The sequence below is a fragment of the Cervus elaphus genome, chromosome 15, assembly GCF_910594005.1.
Source record: "Cervus elaphus chromosome 15, mCerEla1.1, whole genome shotgun sequence".
Classification (NCBI taxonomy): domain Eukaryota; kingdom Metazoa; phylum Chordata; class Mammalia; order Artiodactyla; family Cervidae; genus Cervus; species Cervus elaphus.
In genome coordinates, this window is record NC_057829.1 from 33,376,136 (window position 1) to 33,396,838 (window position 20,703).

The 20,703-nt window shown below is 48.4% G+C and overlaps 1 long non-coding RNA gene across 2 annotated transcripts in view; it reads left to right on the plus strand.

Moving 5' to 3' along the window:
* The window catches only part of LOC122709357, a 172,957-nt gene that overhangs the window by 66,546 nt on the left and 85,708 nt on the right, over positions 1-20,703 (plus strand). Inside the window, exon 4 of one of the 2 annotated variants that reach the window (XR_006345491.1) lies at positions 15,844-15,897. The exons of the other annotated variant lie outside the window; for it this stretch is intronic. This is a non-coding gene — a long non-coding RNA (uncharacterized LOC122709357). Of the gene's footprint in view, positions 1-15,843; positions 15,898-20,703 lie in introns of those variants that run through there. 2 annotated transcript variants of the gene reach the window in all.

Consider the following 20,703-nt stretch of genomic DNA (forward strand, 5'->3'; position numbering starts at 1 on the left):
CAGTGGGCAGACACCTGCAACTGGCAGGGGTAGTAGGAGCTGGAGGCAGGGGTCTGGCCACGGCAGCCCATTTCAGTGGCGGGTGTCATCACTAGGTGACTTGGTTGGGCTAGAGGTAGAGAATGCCCAGGTGGCATGCAGCTGGGTACCAGTCCTGTCAGCACCATGGCAGTAGGGGTTGGGGTTGCTCTGAAGCTGGGAGTGGCTGGGTTGGTTTAGTTTGGAAGTGGCACCAACTAGACACTTTTTTGCCATAGACAAGGGCTTTGTTGACCTTTCATCAAGGCCTGGTGACATTGGCCCTGTGACTGGGTACACTGATACCCTGTTGGCTTTCTTACAGAGAATAATTTTTTGGGGGACAGTCTGGCTTTACTCTACAGAGATAAAGGAGTGACTTAGTTGACTCTGTAGATTGGAGAGCAGGAGTGGGGGGTGTCCTTGCATGTGGCAGAGACCATGGTGATCACATCACTGATAGACTATTTGCTTCTCCAGAGCCATGTGACTACTCTGGCCATGGACTGTCAACTGAAGTTGGGGGATTCCCTTCTGGGGTGAACAAGGAAGATCTTACAGATGTCCCTCCTTCTGCTGCAGTGAGGGAGGAGGCTACTGGCCTCGATTCCAGAGTCAATGTGTGGAGCAGAGTTCTCCTGAGACTTAAGTTCATTCTTCGTTGTTGTTCAGTTGCTAACTTGTGTTAGACTGTTTGCAACACCATTGTCTTCAACATGCCAGGCTCCCCTGTCCTTTACTATCTCCCAAGTTTGCTCAGATTCATATCCATAGAGTCAATTATGTGCTCTAACCATTACATCCTTTGCCACCCCCTTGTCCTTTTGCCTTCAGTCTTTCCCAGCATTAGGGTCTTTTCTAATGAGTCTAGGAAAAGCAGCAGCGAACCTTTGTTTTATTGAGCCACAGCAACTTTGGAGTTGTTTCTGCAGCAAAGTGAACACTCAGGATGATTGAATGTTGGTGGCAATGATGTGGGAGGACACTGATGTTTCCTAGACTCAACCAAATATCTTTGGTCAAGTACCATTTATATTGTACTCTAGGGATAAACTCCTGCCCTAGAGCTCAGCTGCCTTACCAACCCTCTTGACCTCACTCAACAGACAGGGAAATCGGGGCCCAGAGAGGTGACAAGCATGAGTCCACATGACTGGTTTAGAGGCAGAGTCATACGTTACAAGTTCTGCCTTAATGTGTTGTCTGTAAATGGATGTATTTTTGCAAAGGGAACTTCATTTGCCCGTTGGTTTTATTCAGTCCTCTCAGAGGTGCTTCATCATCATTTTGATTAGACTTAAGTGAAGTTTACAGAACCACAGCCAATGGAAGCTTCCTTACCCTTGTAGTCAAGCAGTTAATGTCAATGAACGAACCCTCAGATATGCTGGGAGAACCCACTCTGAAGGGGAACCTGGGATGACTCCTCAAGTGAAATAAGAACTCTTTGAGAAAGTGAATAACTGCTTTCTTACTGATGTTTGCAAACAAGAAGTTTTGTATATTGGAGATAAAAAAAAAATAGTGACACCCCATCTACTTGTGTGTACATACGTGTGTTTGTAAGTTTGTGTGTGCTGACTCCAAGGGAAGAGAATGAACTTGCAGAGGATACGTTCTTAATCAATACATACCCAATGAATTGCGCTTTTTAATTAGGGGTGGCTCAGTGGTAAAGAATCTGCCTGTCAATGTAGGAGATGCAGGAGACTCTGTTTGATCCATGGGTCAGCTAGATCCTTTGGAGGAGGAAATGGCAGTATTCTTGCCTAGAGAATTCCGTGGATAGAGGAGCCTGGTGGGCTATAGTCCATAAGGCTATGAGAGACAGACACGGCTGAGTGACTGAGCATGAACACACACACAATAGTTTTGTGAGAATGAAGAAAGTAGTGAAAAAAGCAGGAGTTTGTCTTTGAAAATGAAAAAATATTTAGTATTATGGAGGTCTTGAATTTTCCTTGATCCCAAGGCCCCTAAATTCATATTGTATCAAGAATGAATGTTCAGTTTTTTAAAAAATTGAAGTATAGTTGACTTAAAATTATATTAGTTTTAGGTGTACAAAAAAGGAATGAATGTTCATTCATTTAAGGGACAGTTACTGTGCACCTACTGTATCCCAAGTCCTATGTGATGGCACTGGGGCCTCTGAGGCAAGGCCCTGACAATGACCTACAGAGCCTGGAACTTCTGGGGGGAGAGAAGATCAGAATGTGTTAAGTGCCTTATAAGTGTATTCTCCAAGGGGAGGAAAATTTCTCCACCTGAGGCTAGCAATCTGAGAGAGCCTTATGCAGGAGGAAGCATTCGAATTGACTCAGAGCAGAAAGAACAGGTAGAATTTTGATAGAATGTGCAGGGTAGGGGAGGCCATTCTTAACAAAGACACTAGCTGGGGCTCAGGCATGAGTGTAGGGGTGAAACTAGACTAATGGACTTCCACAAGGAGAGTGAAATAAAAAAAAAACAATCGCAGGTTAACCTCTGATTAACCGGAAAATGCCAGTAACTGGAACCACTTATAGAAGGCTGTTCCATTAATTAAGATTTTCCTGTGTGTGTGCTTAGCGTGTGTGAGACCACAGAGTCACAGATACACACACACACACACCTGTGCAGCCCCAGACTCCCCTAAGCACCTTCCTTATGCAGCCAGAGGGTGGTGATCTTTGCACCCCTTCAAGGTCAGGGCCGGTCGGGGGTGGGGGTGCTGCCTATCAGCCAGAAAGACGCAGTCTCGGCATGCCGCGCTGCAGCCCCACGGAGGCCCCATTCCGAGAGGATTGGAAATGTAATCACAACAGTTTTTATTAGCAAAAGAACAGCAGGAGCCCTTCTGCTGTCCATATGGACAGATCCCGATGGGTATTCATGAAGCAGTTTGCTGCGGGAATAGCCGTGCTTAAAACTCCTCATCCAATTACCTTTGAACTTGCCTTTTTTGCTGCAGTGGCTGTTGCTGCTGCATGTGAAACATCTCATACACTTGTTTCTCTCCAGGAGGGATGGGTCTGTCTTACCCTGTTTGGTGTTCCTTTGCCCGCAGACTGGTGGGCCAGAGAAGACCTAGGAGTCTGGGACCTGGTCACCTCTCCTGGATGTCCTAGAGGTTGGTTTGGTCGCATCTGTCCTGTGTTATACTGTCCAGTTGATTGGAGCCAACAGTAGCTTTTGGAGAAGCCTCTCAGGCCTGTTGGAACCTGGGACGAAGAGTGATTTTGCAGAGACACCTGGAGGAGGGGTAAAGAGCTGCCAACCCAAATGTTGCTTCCTGGCCTCCTCCACATGCTCCTGGGTAGGATACAGTGGACACAGTGACCATACAGTCTAGGTGTTGGGGACATTTCTAGTTTCAAACGCCCTTCTCATTGTCACTAGTCATGCGCATCACATGACAGGTCCAGATTCTGGGAGAAGAGGACAGGCATGTATAAATCTGAAATAGGGTCATCATTAAAGCAGAAAGAAGCCCATGCTTTCTGAAAGTTGTAGGTGCCAGAGCTTGGACTTCATTGTCTGGAAGAGGAAAAGGAGGAGGATTCAGCAGCTGGAAGTCGACACATGCTTCTGAGTTTGCGAAGATCCATAACAGAAGGGAAGCCCAGCAAGGCAAACACAGTGTTATGGGTTGATGACTTGTGGGCTGGGTGGGGCTGCCCTGGACGTTTGAGTCTTGGAGAAGTCAGAGCCAACATCTGTTGTTCTGCCCGCTGCACCGACCATCTTCTGGCAATGGTCCCTCCACTTTCCTTCAGGGCTCTTTCACGCTTCTTTTCCCTGGCAAGGTGGTTTAACTGAATTGGTTCTCATCCAGTGACGCAGGAGTGACATGGAACTTCAGAACTGATCCAATAGTGTCACATGGATAGGTTCTAGAATGATCCTACTGCTTATGAGCCTATGAACTTTAGCCCACCAGGCTCCTCTGTCCATAGAATTCTCCAGGCAAGAATACTGGGGTGGGTAGCCATTTCCTTCTCCATGGGATCTTCCTGACCCAGGGATCAAACCCAGATCTCCTGCATTGCAGGCAGAGTCTTTACCGTCTAAACCACCAGGGAAGCAGAAAGATCCTACTTGGGTCAATAAGAGTCTGCCTTGAAATTTTTGCTGGAACTCTTTAAGAGAGGTTTTTGAGCAGGGGAAATTAACCCTGGAGGTGTGGGTGGCCACACAGCTGCCATCTGGAAAGAACCTGCTGAGTATGACTCCCCCGGTGCATAAAGCTACGGCATCTCTGCCCGCCCAATGCCACAAATCCTCTTTTGTGCTTAAGCCAGTTTAAGAGGCCTCCAGGGTGAAGACTCTACCAGATTAGCCTCTTCCCCAAGATACTGGCACCCCTGGGTCTTTCCTTTCTGTTTTCAAATCTGTCATGGAAGGCCTCCCTTCTCTGGTCAGGGTGTGGCCTCCCAAGTTGTCTAGAGGAGAGTCAGTCATCTTCCCTGCATGCATGTCACATATGGCTATATCAGATGGTCCTGAGTACAGTCCTGGCTCATAGTATCAGCTTATTAAGTCATGCTAATCTGACTGTACACATCTATGAGGCTTTTCCATTCCTCATCCCTAAAGGTAGAATCATCCTGGGGTTCAATCTAGAGTGTGGGCCTTGGAATTGGGTAGACCTGGATTCTTGTTTTCTGATTCTGCTACTTGCAAGCAATGACTGAGGCAAGTTATTCAACCTCTCCAGGTCTTGATTCATTTGGAAAATGGGTGTAATTATACTCCTCACTTACTGGATGCTTTAAGAACTGAATGAAAAGATTATGGAGTACAAAGTTTAGCACAGAGCATAGCTTATCCTATGTAGTAGCTATTATTATTTCTAGAGAACTCCCCAAACTGCCTTTAAAGGTACTGAAGCAATGCCCAGCAATTGTTATTCCTTTGGATTTCCCAGTGTACACGCCCATTTACTTTTCTTTCTATCGTTTCCCCTTGGTGTCTACTGAGGGATCACTTTTTTCTGTTCTGGACTCCATGGTTACCCAGATGTAGAAGCTGACAGCCTGGGAGCTCCTCAGGGCCAGAAACTGCACCAAAACAACCAGGAAAGACCAGAGCAGAAGAGAGAGTGTTCTAATGGAGGAACAAGAAGCAATGCCCTGTGCCCAGAGGGAGGGGACAGGCTATGGAGAGCGCTTGTGTCCATGACCTTTGACCCTGGGATGCTTTGTTTGAAGCACAAAACCACCCTTGTTCTGTCCTGGAGACTGGGAGAGCATTCCTTCAATGCAGTCAGTCTTCCTGAGTTCTTGCTTTGTTCGGAGCTGTGGCACCAACTCCACCTCAGTCTCTTTCCTATTTGTTTTCTTGTCAAATGTTTCAAGGACAAGGAGGAGGTGGGCAGTAGCATAGAAACTGTAGAAACTGGCAAGCTGATTCTTCAATTCATATGGAAATGAAAAGGACTTAGAATAACCAAAACAATTTTGAAAATGAAGGAAGTTGGAGGACTAACACTGCCTGATTTTAAGGTATATTATTAAGCTGTAGTAATCACGACAGTGTGCTATTGGCATCAAGACTGACAAATAGATCAATGGAATGGAATTGGAAGTGCATACATAGTCCTACATATATGTGGACAACTGATTTGTGACAGAAGTGCAAAGACAATTCACTCAGAGAAAGAATAGTCTCTTTCTTTTTTAAACAAGTGGTGCTGGTACAATTGGGTGTGCTGTGCTTAATCGCTCAGTCACATCTGACTCTTTGCGACCCCATGGACTATAGCCTGCCAGACTGCTCTGTCCATGGGGATTCTCCAGGCAAGAATACTGGAGTGGGTTGCCATGTCCTCCTCCAGGGGATTTCCCAACCCAGGGATCGCACCCAGGTCTCCAATATTGCAGGCAAATTCTTTACTGGCTGAGCCACCAGGGAAGTCCAAGAATAATGGAGTGGGTAGCCTATCCCTTCTCCAGGGGATCTTCCCAACCCAGGAATCAAACCTGCGTCTCTTGTATTGCAGGTGGATTCTTTACCAGCTGAGCTACCAAGAAGGCCCGGTACAATTGGATATCCATAAAAAAATGAACTTTGACCCATAACTTGCACCATGTACAAAAATGGATGATAAATATAAAACCTAAAACTATAGGCTTTCTAGAAGAAAACAGAAGTTTTTGTAACCTTTGTTTAGGCAGGGTGCTTAAATATGACACTGAAAGCACAGTTCATGAAAGAAAAATAATAATAAATTGTATTTAATCAAAATTAAAAACTTCTGCTCTTTGAGTGATACTGTCAAGAGAATTAAAAAAGCAAGTCACAGACAGAAAATAAGTGCAAATAATATATCTTATGAAGGACTTGTGTCTATAACATACAAATAATTTTCAATAATAATAAGACAAACCAATTAAAAATAGACAACAGATTTAAGCAGACATCTCATTGAATACAATATGCAAATGAGTAATAAGCACATGAAAAGATGCTCAACATCATTAGTCATTAGGAAATGCAAATTAAAACCACAATGAAGTATTATTACACACCTTTTAAAGTGGCTAAAATGAAAAAGATTGACCACGCCAAGTGTTGGTGATGTGAGGCACCCAAAACTCTCATATGCTGCTGGTGGGAAGTAAAATGCTGCAACGTTTTGGAAAACAGCTTGATGGTTTCTTATAAAGTTAAATGGACACTTACTATGTGGTCCAGTCAGTCCACAGCTAGCTATTTACCCAAGAGAAAAGAAAGCACATGTCTACACAAAGACTTGTATACAATTGCTTATAGCAGTTTTGTTTGTGATAGTCCCTGTCTGAAAACAACTCAATATCCTTTAGCAGATGAGCAGGTGTATCATGAGGGGTGTATCCATACAAAGGAATACTACTCAGTAATAAAAGGGAATGAACTATTTAAAAATGTATATTTATTAATTTGACTGCTCTAAGTCTTAGTTGTGGTATGTGGGATCTAGATCCCTGACCAGGGATCAAGCTCAGGCCCACTGCATTGGTAGTACAGAGTCTTAGCCACTGGACTGCCAAGGAAGTCCCAGGAACAAACTATTGGTACATGCTGTGACATGGATGAATTTCAAAATAGGCTGAGTGGAAGAAGTCAGGAAAAAAGTGTAATCCTATATGATTTCATTTAAATAAAATTCTAAAAATGCAAATGAATTGATAGAGAAAGCAGATTGGTAGTGCAGGGGGATGAGGACAGGGGCAGGCGGAGAGAGGCAGAAGGAAATTTCTGGAGGGGATGGATATGTTCATTATCTGAATTTCAGTGATCATTTCCTGGTGTCTACACATGTCAAAACTGATTAGAATTTAATTATGTGCAGTTTATTGTATGTCAATATATGGTCCACAGTGTTGCAAAGAGTTGGATACGACTGAAGCAACTTAGTGCGTGCCCACACACACACATCTTAATAATGCTGTTTTAAAAAGAAAGGGAAGACTTCCCTGATGGTACAGTGGTTAAGAATCCACCTGTCAAAGTAGGGGACACAGGTTTGATCTCTGGTATAGGAGGATTCCACATGCATTGGGAACAACTAAGCCTGTGGGCCACAGTAGTCCATACGCTAAAGCCAACTAGGGTAGCTGCAGCTCCCAAGTCCACAAGCTGCTACTCCTGAGGCCCACACACCTAGAGCCTGGGCTCTGCAACAGGAGATGTCACTGCAATGAGAAGCCCACAAACGGCACCCAGAGAGTAGCCCCTGCTCTCCGCAACTAGAGAAAGTACGCATGCAGCAACAAAGACTCAGAACAATAAAAAAAGAGAAAGGGAGAATAGAACTCCACCAGCATTCCCTAGACCAGGTAAGGCAGCCTGAGAAAGCTGCTGTCCTGTCCAGGCAACGGGGGAGAGATAGACAGGGGTACTAGTTCCAATATCTCCCTATTTTGCTTTTGCCTACTTTTCCTTCACTGTCCCCTAGGTCAGGTCATGCCTTCCCAATCCACTTCACCTATTTAGACTCTATTTGTCCTTCTACATCTAGAGGAGACATTGTCTCCTCCATGAAGCCTTCCAAGCCCACAACAAACTTGGGTTTTTTTTCATCTTGTATACTCATGCAGCATCTATATTATATGTTGCCACTCAGATCACTGATTGTGTTTCTTGTGATGAGAAAACAAATGAGAAGGGTTCAGGCCAGCATCAGTACCTGCTCTCTCAGGCTCTGTTCATACTTCACAAGGCTTCTACCACTCTGGTCCTGGCAGTTCTTCTACCTCCCCTCAGATAAGAAGTGGGTGTGTACATACTAGTATCTCATTGTGCTGTGCTATGCTTAGTCGCTTAGATGTGTCTGACTCTTTGCGACCTCATGGACTGTAGTCCTCCAGTCTCCTCTGTCCATGAGATTCTCCAGGCAAGAATACTGGAGTGGGTTGCCACGCCTTCCTTCAGGGGATCTTCCCAACCCAGGGATCAAACCCAGGTCTCCCGTATTGCAGGTGGATTCTTTACCAGGGAAGCCACCCTCCCCCACCTCTTCAGTCAACAGCAACTCCAGCTACTCAAGGGCAATGTCCACAAAAGCCTCCTCCTCTCCCTCATACACAGTCAGTCACAACATACTCTTGGCTCTCTCCAAATCTTGAATCAAGCTTCTCCTCAGTAGCCAGGATCCTAGTCCCAGGCATACCATTGCTTGCCTGGATCACTGGAACAGCCTTTTCACTGGGTTTCCCATGTCAACCCTTCCCACCATCCCCAACAGGTCTATTCTTTAAAAAAATTTTTTAATAAAAATTTTTATTAAAAAAAATTTCTTTGGCTGCACAGCATGTTCCCTGACCAGGGATAGAACCCACGCCCCTTGCATTGAAATCATGGAGTATTAACTGCTGGATTACCAGGTCCCTGATGGTTCTATTTTCAAAACAGTGCCCAGACAGTCCGTCTGAAACCTACATCAGCATGTGTCACTTTTCTGCATAAAGCTTTTATCTAAGTTCTAGTTGTGCTCGGATTAAAATCAAAACCTCTTGCATGGCTGATACAGTTGTAGCTGATCTGGCCTTGCTCTGTGCCACGTACTAGCTCCCTTCTCATACTTTGTGCTCCCTGGACTGGCTTTCTTTTCACACCATGTGCACCACACTCTCTTCATCACAGGGCATCCCTCTCCCTGGACCACCCTCTCTACTCCATCCTCCCCGACCACCTGTTGCAGGGGGTCCTTGCTTTTTACCTTCTCTCACAGAATCCAGTACTTTCTTAGAATGTATTTCTATTTATAAGTGCATTTTTATTTGTTTGGTTTACTAATGTGATGACTGTTCTCCACTTGGCTGGAGGTCTTGCAGGGAGCAAGCCTGCATTTTCCGCTCTATGTGGTTGGTGTCCCCAGTACTGGGCTCTCAAGAAATATTTGTCGAATGACTGAATGACTGAACCTCAAGGAGAGCTTTGATGAGACTGGCTCTTTGCTGTATCCTTTGTCCAAGTGACCTTGGAGCATAAGGATATAATTTTCTATCTTACAATGTGCATCTCTGAAATCAGGGGGGCTCTTGTAATTTTCACATAAAGCAGAGGTTTTTCCTTCAGAAAACTGCTAATTTGGTGATTCAGTCTTAAAACTGTTGTTCAGCCACTAAATCATGTTCAATTCTTTGCGATCCCATGGACTGTAGCATGCCTGACTTCCCTGTCCTTCACTATCTCCTGGAGTCTGCTCAGATTCATGCCCATTGAGTTGGTCATGCTATACATTATGTCTGAGAAGTGAAGTGATAGAAAACCTTTGTGTCGTCCAATAGATGACATGTCTAACAACAGAGGAGGGCATCTGGAAGCTTTCCTGTTGTCTCTCAGCTGTGACATGGGCTTTGTGACCTCACCTGTGCTGTGTTCATCAAATATTTAGTTTTTATAGTTTTCATATAGATGTGCAGTTTCTCCTTAGTCCAGAATGTAAGCTTCCTAAGGGCAGTCATGGCGTTTTATATTCACTGTTCAAGGACTCAGATTGGGCATAGAAGGGAAGAGTAGGGGAGGAGAGAAAGGGGAAGGGGAGGGGAGGCCACTAGAAAGTGTCTAGTGGCTCAGCTGTGAGGCCTCTTGCGCCACCCTGGACTCACAGGTAAGTCTTGTCTTGAGACCTCAGGAGTTCTAGGCTAGATCTCTGAGCTCTCACCTCAAGAACATCCTTGCCAGCAGGGCCCTCTCTGGCATGCTCTGCAATTCTAATAACAAGGGTTTACCTAGTCTATGAGTCAAGTGCCGCTGTTTTATGAAGTGGGTCTCTCCCTTGCCCTCTGAATCCAGGGCTCTACGCAGCTAACCTGAGCTGAGGCTTCAGCTCGCTCTATGTGTCTCCTAGTATTTGGAGCTCAGCCTGGGCAACCAGCCTTCAGACCTCCACACTGATAAGGAATGGCCCTGTCTTGTGGTTGGGAACTCTGGCTGGGCTCAGGCCAACTTAAGCTTCATCTCGGCTCTGCTTTGAGCTAGCTGTGTGATTCTAAGTGAATTGGGTTTTTTCTCAGAGCTTCAATTTCCTCAGTTATAGAACAGGGGTGATAATAATACCTAACTTACAGGATGGTTATAAACAAAGATTATAATAAAAATACTACCAACTTGTAGTGCATGAACAATGGCTATCAGCTAGTGCTAGAAAAGGCTCAGGCACTAACCTTTAGTGGCCTTGGGGGAGGGGCTGGTGGCTAGGATGGAAGGAACACACCAGGGGCTCTGGGGCAGAAGTTATTATTATTTTTTCAATTTATTTATTTTTAACTGAAGGATAATGTCTTTACGATGTTGTGTTGGTTTCTGCCACGCATCAGCATGAATCAGCCGTAGGTATACAGATGTCCCCTCCCTCTTGAACCTCCCTCCCACCTTCCACCCTCCTCCCACCCTTCTCGGTTGTCACAGAGCACTGGTTTGAACTCCCCGAGTCATTCAGCAGATTCCCACTGGCTATCCATGGGACAGCAGTTGTTTACCAACCGAAATGAAAGTGGTTCAACATTTTAACAGCCCACATGCCTTACAGGTGTGTGCTGCCCAGGCTGTCACATGACAAACGTGAGATGTCTAGCATGATGCCAGGTAGGGAGGAATTGCTTGATTTAGGGTAGCAAATACCAGTAGTATGCTGATACGTGTTAGTGCACCCAGGCTTTTCAGGGAAAAAAAAAGGAGACCCAATTTTTATTAATAATATTTGCCAAATTCCATGGTGTGAAGACTACGAACATGATTCATTTCAAGAGAAGCACAGTAGCCACTATGATATAGAATTCCCATCATACAGATATAATCAATATAAACAAACTCAACAATATAGAGAATAGTAAGATGCAGCAAAATAAGTAGGAAAGAATACGTTTTGAGTACCTTTTATCTTTGTTCTTAATATAATTTAATTATAATTTATATAATTTGATCTTTACTAATGGCCGTGTTTAACAACTACTGGTAGACTTCCTGAAAATTTAACAATTGCCTCTTGACAACAGCATAAACCATGTCGGCATCCCTTTGAAAGAGGATGGCTACTGTGTCTACCTGCCTGTCTGCCAGATCTCTGCCTAGTCCCCTGTCTGAGACTTTTGGTCACCCTTTTGCCCTTTACCTGTAGCTGGCCCCACCCGATGCTCGTGGCTGGCCATCCTTACCTACTGCCAGTGCTGGTAGCCACGCTAAGTATGTGCCCTGTCCTATGGGGCATCCCTGGTCCCTTCTTTCTCTCTGGCCACCCACCACTTCCTTGACCCCCAGCTTCCCTCCTGGGCTAGACTCTGATGGGCCAGTGCTAATGGGGGGATGAGAAGACAGTGTGTTCTGGGGTGTGAAAGCAGAGAAACGCTGCTTTTCTTCTCAGGGTTAGAGAGAACCACCTACCAAAGAGGGTTTGGCTCACGATTGCCAGGTTGTCTGCTCCCCTCAACACTTGACTGTAGTCCTTGGTGCTTGGCAAATGAATCTCCCAAATGCATAGAAATCTCTCCTGCCAAATCCAACCCTCCAGCTGGTGATAGATACTCACCACCGGTGTGCACAGGGGAAAACAAAGCACAAGCCAGGAGCACGAGCTGTGGCATCCGCATGGGGAATTTACAGCTCTCTGAAACCCTGAAGGTCTGCGCTGCACAATGTTATCAGATGAATTAAAGGAGGAATAGATGCTGCTAAGAAAAGATGCCCTGCTTTGTTCCAGATTTTGTCAACAGGCAGATCTGTCATCAAGCCTTTATCTCAGGGAAAGCTGCTGGAAAGAGTTGTTTGAGAGGCTAGTTCAGAGAGAGGGAACATTGCCAGCAGACAGGCCTGTCCCTTGTTTTATGTCTCTGGGATGAAGAGGAAGAGGGGAGAAGAGGAAAGCTAGACCTGGAAGACAGTGGAAAAGACCAAGACTTTGGAGGCAAACTGTTCATGTTTGGGCTCCATCAGTTTCTCATTGTGTGACCTTGGCCAAGTAGGTCCATTTCCGAGCCTATGAAAATAGGAATAGTGGTATTGAAACAGGTGCTGCTGAAACTTAGTTCATGTCTCTGGGCACTACCATCCCTGTGCACTCCGACCTGGCTGCTTCTGAGGCAAGCACTTGGGGGCATCTGGCTAAGGGTTGATCTGAGCACACACCTGGCGTGGGCTGGATGCAGTGGGGAGTTAATGCACCTGTGACTGGTGGGAGCTGAGGTTAAATCCCCTAGTTCCCTGGCCCCTCAGTGGGACAACTGTGGTGTTCTCTATAGAATGAGCCTCACTTGCCTGCAGGAATGGTGTGCTCCATGACATGCCCTCTGTTGGCTTCTGTCCCTTTCTTGTTTCTCTTTCCCTGTCTCACATGGGTGGTTCCTGGAATCACATCCCAAATAAACTACTTGCACTTGAATCCTTGTCTCAGGGACTCCAGAGGGGAATCCAGCCTAAGGCAGAGGTCTCTATCACAGGATCATTTTGAGGATTGATGGAGCAGCCACTAAATACGCTGAGTGAAAAACTGAGTGCACGGGGAGGGTTCCTAGTAGGGGCTGAGCTGGGTTGACGCCGGTCTCCTGTGTCTCTCTTCATCTTCCTGTCTCTTTCCCAGGAAGCATCTGCCACAGTGAGAAGCTGTTCTCTCAGGGTCTCTTGCTATGTGCCTGGCAGCGGTTTGAGTTACCAGCAGGCAAGGGAGTGGGCGAGTGGCTCTCTGCAAGGCTGTCTTCTCGATGCTGGGTGACCTGAGCTTCAGAGAGTGTGAAACTCCCCTCCCGTGGGGTGCAAGTGGAGCCTCTGGGAGTTCTTTTGGGGGCTAAACAGACTCGAGGATTAATTAGCTAATGCCTGTGGAGTGTCTTGGAAATGTCAAGTGCTGAGTGTGAAGTGGTATCACTTGAGACGGTTTCCCCTAAGCCCCCGTGAAAGATGCCGATTACTGTGTATGGAGGAGCTGCTGCTGAGTCTCCAGTTGGGGCTCTTAACCAAGCAAATGTTGACAGTTCCCACAGGTGCTCAGGTTTTGGTTTTGCAGGCCCCCAGAAACTGGAGCTCATATGGGGAGTGTTGGTGGAATGATGGCTCCTCCATGGCAGCCCTTTGGGAATTCCTCTGCCCAGTACCCTCCAGCTCCATACCACTCTAGGACCCTCTAACTGATGCAGCCAAGCCCTGAGGTTGCTCACTGGTCTTTGACTAATCATCCGTCCAGAGCCTGGGTCTGCAGCTGTCCTCTTCTCCCTCCAAACCTGTTCTTCCTCCTCCTTCTGAGGGTGCCACCATCATCCTCCCCACCATTGCAGGCATCTTTGTTATCACCAGTGTCCAACCATTACCAAGCTGTTGGGATTATTTCCCTGTATCATTTATGACATCCATCTCCTCTTCTCCATCCCATCTTCACTGGCCTGGCTCAGGCTGCCATCCTGCTCCCTGAACCTGTTGTTTCCATCTCCTGGCCATGCTCCTAGCTGCCAGTCTGCTCTCATATATCATGTGGAGACTCATTCTGAAACTCAGTGCTGATGGAATCTCTCCTTCAACAAACATTCACTGGCTCCCTATTGCTTACAGAATAAAATGCAAACCCTTCTGTTGGCTTATAGTCCATCATGATTGGGCCCTAATTGATCTCTCTCTCTTTTTTTTCTTGTTTGAACTCTCTCCTTCCATGTTCCTACCACTCCAGTCAGCATGAATGACCCTGGAGTTGGAGACTGCTCACCCAGTGGACCGTCCAAACCCTTCCACTTTCTACATACACCTCCATCTTTGTTCCCACTGGTGCCTTTTTTGTGGGGAGGGGCACCCTCCTTGTACCTCCACAGGTCTATTTGTAATAAGTTGCTTCAGTCATGTCCGACTCTTTGTGACCTCATGAACTGTAGCCCACCAGGCTCCTCTGTCCATGGGATTCTCCAGGCAAGAATACTGGAGTGGGTTGCCATTCTCCAACATGTCTATTTAGAGATATCAACATCACCCCCTTCTCCTTTCACCTTCTTGTGCTACAGAGGCTTTTTGATTTCATGTTTCAGTGGTGAGTAAGAAGTCAGCCTTGTGCCTCATATTAATGCTGTGTCTGGTGAAGATGTTTTTGACAGCAAGTCTGGTGCTGTAATATAATGATCCCTCCATCAGCAGAGAAGACGGCTGCATTTAGCCCCAGATTGCCTGCTCCCTGGTTGTTTTCTAACTGAACGTGTGTATGCGTCTGTCTTTTCTCCTGGCCCTCAAGGAACTCCTTGTACCTAATATTTTTCCTCACTGCCAGCAAATATTAGTTGTTCAATACTTGTTGAAATAATATGAACTCGTGGCTTCAGAGACCACCAGGTATGTTATTAAGATGTGGCGTCTCTTCTTCAGGATGTATTTTTATACACTGAGTTGATGGCACATCACAGCCAGTTTGGGATTTCTTGGGCAGAGGTCTGCTTGAAACTCCTCTGTAGTCCCTTCCAGGTCCTGAGGGCCTCATGTGACTTTGCTTGGAGGTGTCCCCTGTTGGGGAGTGGCGCTTGCATCAGGAAGGCAGGATGCAGAGACTAAGACCCCGGAGTGCAGGAAGCCAGTGTCTGGGTGAGCAGGTAGGAACTCAGGTGGTGGAATCACTTCCTTGGCTACATAGAGGTATGGGTGCCAGGAATCTAGGTGCATCATCTGGTCCTGCTGGGGTGAGTGGCAGGGGCAGTGATGTGGTGAAATTTAGCAGGCTCCATAGGAAGGAGCCTGGGTGTTAGATGGCAGGAGATCCGAAGGTATCGGGTTCAGTTTGATTTCTCTTATCCACCCTTCTTTTTTCTTAAAACATAAAGGGTATCTTTGCCTAGTGTCGTTCGTCCAGTCCCAGGAACAGCACATCCCACAACTCCAGGGCTCCATGTGATGCTGCCCCTGCTACCCAGTTGCCATGCCAGGCCCTGACTTTACAATCTGAAAGCCTATCAAGCAGGTAAGTCCCTAATAGGGACTTTGTGTGACCTGCTGGTGTCGGCAAGAAATTGAGCTAACATTGAAAAATTATGACATTTTGCCTAAAATGTCTATGTTTCTGGTTTCTTTTTTAAAACATTGGAAGACCTCATAAGACTGGGCTTTTTTTTCCCTATAAGGCAGCTCCAAGCTGGAGTCAAGCAGTGGCTGCTTCTCCGGACAGGGCAGGTGGGCACCTGTGTGCCATGGGGGTCACCTGGCTTATTTCATTCATTGACTGTCCTGACCGGTGGCCTGGCCTTAAGGTCACAATCCAGGAGAATATCATTGATACAGCAGAGAATCCTTTGTTATCAATAATTGATGCCAGAACAAAGCCATTGAGATATGTGAATCTGAATCATAGTCAGGGTTGGAAAAGCTGTTCTGAAACTCTGTTCCCATTTCTCTTATTTGCAGACACAGACTTGAAACTCAGAGTTCGGAAGGGACTTGCCAAGACCACTTGGTGAGTTGATGGCAAAACTGAGACCAAATCCCAGGTCTCCTTCCCCACTTCCAGAAGTCTTTCCCAGTCAGAGAGCACTGGGAAAGAGCACTTGTCTCCTGGTTCCTTTGTGCCCCTCATTTCATGGCCATCAGCTCCGTTGCAGACCTGTGCAGAAACCGAGGGAAGCTCGTGATGGGGAGGGTTGGGGAATAAAGGGTAGGGAGGCCCCAGGCTGCTGGGGATAAAGGCTGAATGCAGGGGCGTTCAAAAGCCACTGGGCACTGAGTGAGTTAAGCTGTGCCTGTCTCCGTTGCCTGGGTACTCTTTATGCATTGTATAATGCCATTGTTCAGTCAGAGCCAAGGGCCAGAGTGAGCACTGTCTTTGCAGGTAGACATCTAGTGCCGGCTCGGCAGAAAGAGAGGGAACAGGAGAGGCTGGGATATTCCAGCTTGAAGACAGCAGCCGTATAATAAAGCCAGGCTGGTTTGTCTCCGGGCCCCGCTGTCCCTTCTCCCCGCCTCAAAGTAGCAGCATGAATCAGTTCACTGCGGCAATGGTCCAGGCGATGTGACTTGCATCCCCATAAGCTACCTGATTGCAGTCCCTGGATGCACGAGACACCGGATGTGCCTGGAATACCAAACTGCTTGCCTTGGCGCCGCAGCTGCCAGAAGATCTCTGGCCCCGCCTGGCCTCATGGACAGAGCCGGGCATCCTTCAAGGCCACCACTGGCCTTTTATCTTGCCTGGGGCTCCGGGACAGTCACTGCGATTCTGGGGCTGCTTTTGATGGGGGTGGGGGGGTTGCCACCAGCCTGTCTCAGAGATGCTCTGACAAGCCCCTCCAGCCCTGGGCAGACAAAGGCTTGAAAGGAGAGGAATTGCACATGGTTCAGACGCTGCTGTTTCTAATACGTTATTCTGACACACAATTAACTGCAAATTTGCTCTAAGCAAAGAGCTCGGGCCCTCGTGGGGTCTGCACGGCACAGTTCAGGCAGAATTCGATCTGGTGCAATCCTCGCCCTTCCCTATGGTCCAGGGGTTGCCTGCTACCCACGATGCCACCCGTCTCAGGGCTGGTGGGTGTGGGCACTCAATCAGAAAGCATGTACCAGCTTCCCCAGGCCCCCACTCAGGGCTGGGAAACCACGGCACAGGGGAGGCGGGGGAGAGCCCACATGAACCCTTCTAGCAGAGCAGCTGAACAACAACCCTTCCTAAAATGGTGGCGCTTATCCTCTGCTGACAAAAGGCTGATTTGAGCTCTCCCCGGAGGTGGGATGAAGCCAACGCATTGCCTTTTATCTCCCCGTCACTTTGAGGGGGGAGACAACTGGTACCCAGCGTGGTGGGGAGCCCTGGAGAAGGCGCTCTCGAATGAAAGGCATAATCTCCAGCTCCCCAAACCAGGAGGCTTTTATCCCCCACCCCCCAACTCCCCCCCCATCCTGGAGGCATCTGAATGGGAGCAGGAGCTCGAAGGAGAGGCTCCCGCCGCTGCACAATGCCACACAATATTGCTTCTCCCTGGGAGCCCGGAGAAGGCCACGGGCAGACGGCTTCTTACTTTGAAACCAATCCTCCAATCAGCTATTTAAATAAGAAATATAATCTCATTGAACACCGAGAGCTGTCGGCCTGAGACGCTTCCATTTACAAGGCACTTGAAGAAAGTCCCCAAGCCTCCAGTTTATCAGGACAGCCAGCTTAGGGCTATTTACTGGGGGAAAGAGAGGTGCCAGAGGAGGAAAAAAAGAGAATTGAAGTTGGCTATTAGAAATCATCTACTCAAGGGGTGAACCCACACCCCCAGTGCCGGGGGCCTCCATGGAGCAGGTGGGAGAGTCTGTGGTTCTCAGAAAACCACATTAGGGCCAGGATGGTGCTCGGTCAGTTGTCGCGGGTGGGGGAGAAGGGGGTCTGTGGTGGTGACCACTGTGTCCCAGGGGGCTTCCTGGCATCTGGAAGCCTTGCCTGTCACTCTTTTGGAAACATCTCTGAGCGCCTGCTAAGTTCATTGCTCCAGCAATACATTGCTCCAGTCAGAGGTGGAGTGGTCATTAAGACCCAGTGAAAAAAACTTCCCTCATAAAAACAGGCCCAGCAAGGCGGGTGGGCATGGTTTGACCAAGTCCTGTGCTTGAGCTCACAGATCTGCCTCCTGGACCAGCTGTGTTTCTAAGCTTCCCACTGTGGTTCCTTGTGGGTCCTGAGGAGAGGCTGGGGAGCCTGGTACTGTGTTTAATGAGGTGGGCCTGGACCTGATGGCTTCAGTGAGAATCCTGGTTCTGCCACTTACTAACCTTCTAATCCACATGCAACTTACTCCCTCAGAGCCTCAGTTTTCCTCCTCTGCCCATCTGAATGGGTTGTTAGGGCCTGGCAAGGAGTCTGTGCCCTACACAAGACAGCTATCACTCTATTGTAATGGAGCGCCCCATCTGGATGCACGGCTTGTCAGACATGACCCCCTGCTCTGGTTCTGGTGTGTCGCTTCTGGTCAACAGCTCTGGCCCACCTTGCTCACTCTCTTCTGCCCAATCCTGCCCTGCTTCACCTGTCCTGAGAGGGGCCAGGGAGAGGAGCGTCAGCTTGAGTTAGAAGGCTGCCTGGAGGAGGCATGGACTGAAGGGTGGGAAGGACCTGGGGATCAGAGGAGCAAGGGGTGTAGAGAAAAGGTTTGAGGGTAAGAATGAGCAAGAGGGAAGGTCAGGCAGCCAGCCTGTAGGGAAGGGAAGGGAGAGAAGGGTGGGGGATGATGGAAGTCAGTACCTCCTTTCTTTATTCCTCTTCACCATCTGGGCACCACTGCTCATCAGAGGCTGAGTTCGCCTTAGAGGGGACCAGAATTGAGAAGGCCCTCTGGTTGAGCCACTCTGAGCTCCAATGCATGAGTTCCTGTTGGTCACAGGCAAGTGTGGCCCTGATTATGTGCAAAGAGGAGCCTTAAAGCCCTGGAGGGGCCCTGGTGGACCAACACCCCAGTCTAGAGTGAAGAAACCTAGGCCCAGAGAGGGCAGGGAACTTACTCAGGGTCAGGCAGCAAGTCAGCTGTAGGGCAGACACGGCCTGGAGCATCTCACACCTGTTTCTTTCCCCTGTTACTAAAGCTAGCTCTGATTGAGCACCTACTATGTGCCAGGTGTTGTTCTAGTTCTTTGTATGTATTTCCACATTTAACCCTACTGCAGCCCTGCAAAGTAGGGGTTATTATTATTATTATCCTTATTTTAGAGATGAAGAAGCCAAGGAAGAGGGGAACCCAAGCATCTGGCATCGGAGCTCCTTTCTTGCCTTTGAGGGCGCCTGGTCCAGCTCCCCTCTCCTTTCCTGGAGGAACGTGTCCTTGTCGAGGTCTCAGCTTCATTTGGTATTCCCTCCCTCCTCAGCAAAGCACCTAAGTGCCTTCTGCGCTCCCAGAACGTCAGGGAACATCAGCAAGACAGGCGAGGAGGCCCCCAGACCCGCGCCCCGTGCTGCGGGAAGGGCTGGCTCACTCCGCCGACTTCCATTAAACATTTGACGCATCGCAGAGCTGCCGAAAGCCATCCATCACGGCAGCCTGCCTCCATCTGCCTTTCTGACCTGCTCCCAAAGTGGGGCCTCTGCCTTCACGGCCAACGTATGGGAAGCGGGGTGGGAGAGAGGGGACATGGCCATGGCCAGGTGCCTGTGACCACCTCTTCCCCTGTACAGGGGTCCAAGGAGGAGCTTTGGGGTTGACTGAGTCCTGATATTAACAAGAGTACTGTCTACTGAATGCTCAGTGCGCCGGGCAGACTGGAGCGCCTTCTGTAGTTCTCCCCAAAACCCCACCCCTCCCACCACCGAAAGGCACACTTATCATTGCTCTTCATTAGATGTGGAGCCTGACATTGGAAGGTTTGGTTACTGTGGAGGTGCTGGAGCCATACTGGGCCCCGGAATGGGAATCCAGTCCCTCTCCTCACCCCTTCTCTACTTGGGCATGGCTGGGAGGACAGGTGCTCAGCAGGGAGGTGGGGGATGAGCCTGAAGGTCAGAGTGCCCTGGGTGGGCACTCCACTGGGTGGGCAGTCCACTCAGTGCCCAGTGGAGGACCCCAGCATTGGATGAGCCGTAGGACAGCCTCTGTGGGTGGTGGGGTCCTGTCCCTCCCTCCACCCAGTTACTCCAGCCAGAACTGGGCTCCTCCTGGCACCTCCCTCACCCCTGATCCCCAGTTCAGTCAGTCGACAGGCTCTCAGCTCCTCCTGCTAAGTGTTCTTTACTCCTTAAGCCAGCCCCCTTTCGCATATCACGGCTGCTCAGGGGGGACTCCTCCAGCCCCTGCTGGTCCCTGGCCTCATCTTCAGGTTCTCTTTCTTCTCTGTACTGGATCCAGACAGGTCCAGATGTGTTCTGGACCCCACATCTCCTCCTCACCCCTCTGCTTAAAAACCTGAACCCGCCTTGGGGTAGAGCCCATCCGTCTTCCTTGGCCAAACTTGCAGGGCTGCTCAACTCTCCAGGCCCCTCTCCCCTTGCCTCTGCCCACACCCCAGGCTCATGCTGAGGTCTCTGCTCCTGCTTTGCTCTCAGTGGGAGCACCATCTCACGCCTCACTGCCTGGCTAATTCCTGCCTATTATTCAAATCTCAGCTTAGATGGTATTTCTTCCAGGGAGCCTTCCCTGATTTGCCAGCCTGGGCTTAAGGGGCCCTTTCATGATCTTCCCTCCATGTGGCACAATCCACACTGTCCCAATTGCTTCCCTGCATGGCTGTCAGCCTCTATTGACTGTCAGATGAGGGGAGGTTGTGAGTGCCCCCCACCAGTGTCCCCTTGGGGCTTAGCACGGGGCC